Raw genomic sequence first — 2,331 nt, 5'->3', positions numbered from 1 at the left:
TCATTTTTTGATCCTAAGTTATTTTAGGTTGGGAGTTTTGGACCAAGATACTTTTAGCAGCTCTTATAAATAAAGTCAGGTTAGTAACAGAGAATTGGCTGAAGGTACTGATAAGATACTGACTTCTCATAGATACCCCAGACAAACCCAGTGGTAGAAATTCAAACGGTCCCTTTAAACTCCCTGTTGCTGCATCAGTCAGAGGCGACTCCAGTGAAATGGGCAAGACGTTCGACTATCTGCTTAATCTGCTGCACAACAAACATAATCTGTTCCTCTAAGCCACTTATTTAAAACAAAATGTTGTAGGATTAGTTGCACAGACGGGATAATCTAGTAATCTGTATCCCTGTAGAGATTCATTCATTCATCCATTCATTCATTGTGCCTCAAGCTCCGTCCAGAATGATTCAGTCATTCAGGATTTAATGTTTCAGACGCTTCACCTCACAGTTTATGAGTTTAAAATCTGGTTTCTGTAAATCCGGTTCAGACGTTTCCGCTGTTTTCGGCTCATGTAAAGTTTTTACTGTTTCTCTGCTTTTCTTCCTGTTCTGGTTTAAATGTTTTGATATTTTCTTGTTCATTGTTGTTCTTTCAAATGTTTTGCACAACAATATCTTTGCCTTTAGTTTATAAAGCATCTTTAAGTGCATGCTGCACTTTTTTTCTTCCACCTGAAACTCGACGTGTGGCTTCCTTTCAAATTGACTGACATCAAAACACTGTTAAAATGTATTTTTTTAATTAGAGAAAATGTCTTCCATGACGGGAAACAAACTGCAAAGAGAATAATGCTACCAGAATTATAAAATACCAATTCTCTTTATTACACCTGCTGAAAACGTCCAGTAATATTTTATATTCAGTAAAAGAAAATGCTAGCATTACTTTTTGCAGTGAAAAATTGTCACTTTAATTTATTCTCACTTGAATTAAATTGATTTTATTTCGTCAGAAACTTTTGTCCATTTTTTTTGCTTTATTTTATTGTCTTTTCATTTTATCTGAAACATCTTCTAGAGAAGCAAAAAGTCCTAAATTCAAATAAATTAGTACAAACTACCTGTTGTATTTTTAATACATTTAGTAAAAGTTTGTCAGATTAAATTAAATTCTCTTCAATCAGATCAAACTCAGGTAGATACTTTAATTATTTCTATTGGCTAAAAGCCTCAATAATGATAATATTTCATCCAAATTTTAACTGGTAAAAAATAAAAAATAACTATAATCTGTAATTTATTTCCGTTTGGATGTTTTCAAATCAAATATTTTCTGTTCATTTTGCTTTAATGTGAAGTTTTTCCCTCGTCATTCATGATGTTTTCAAATGTTTTAAATATTTAAACCGATTTAAGGATAAAAATGTCTGAATCCAGGTTCAGTTTCTTCCTGTTTGTTTCTTTGCTGATTAATTGTAATTTGGTTTTTTTTGTATTTTGCGACTTTCTGACTGAACATCAGAACTGGATCAATACATTTTATTGATTGGTTTTTAATTTCTCCTCCAAAGTTTCCATTTAAACAGTTGAATTGTTTTCTAGTTTAATTACTCCAGACGTTCTGTCCTTACAGATTGTTTCTGTTTGTAATGAGGGAAAATAATTTTTTCATTTCTGTTTAATTTTTATTGATGAACATGTTGAACTGGGATTGGTTTTCAGTCTGCGGTGGAAACGCTGCACAGTTTTTACATTTTCCACAGAACAAACTCGTTATATTTCCTGGTTCCAACACCTGCATCGTTCTGCTGATGAATGAGTGAAAATGAAACACCTGGACTCACCGACACGGTTCAGACGGAAAACATGCTGCTCACATGTTCTGTTTTTGCAGGAGAATGAAAGTCGTCCCACTTTAACGGATAATTTAGAAAGACCAACCACGACGACGTCAAACTGTTTCATCGCGCATCAGAGTCTCTCTGTGTTGATAATTGTGAATGAAACGGAGCACTTTATGGCGCCATGTAGTTCAGAAGGCAATACGGCTGGATGGTTTCATGAATGTTTGTTTCCACGGCGATCGGCGCCTCCTGCACTCCACCTGTAACGTTACTGGACGTTTTGATTGCTACTGATTATTTGTGCCTTGGCCTTTTGCAGTTATGATTTTATCTCATGCTTTTCTCACTGAGGCCGTCAAACTCCGAACGCAAAACTGTCTGCGCCGTCTGGGCAGAGCGACGGGACTCTGTCCCCTCATGAGGACGTTAGAGACGTCGACGGGACTCTGTCCCCTCATGAGGACGTTAGAGACGTCGACGGGACTCTGTCCCCTCATGAGGACGTTAGAGACGTTGACAGGACTCTGTCTTCATATGAGGAC

This window comes from Poecilia reticulata, linkage group LG17, assembly GCF_000633615.1.
Source record: "Poecilia reticulata strain Guanapo linkage group LG17, Guppy_female_1.0+MT, whole genome shotgun sequence".
Lineage (NCBI taxonomy): Eukaryota > Metazoa > Chordata > Actinopteri > Cyprinodontiformes > Poeciliidae > Poecilia > Poecilia reticulata.
This window is presented reverse-complemented; position numbering follows the sequence as displayed.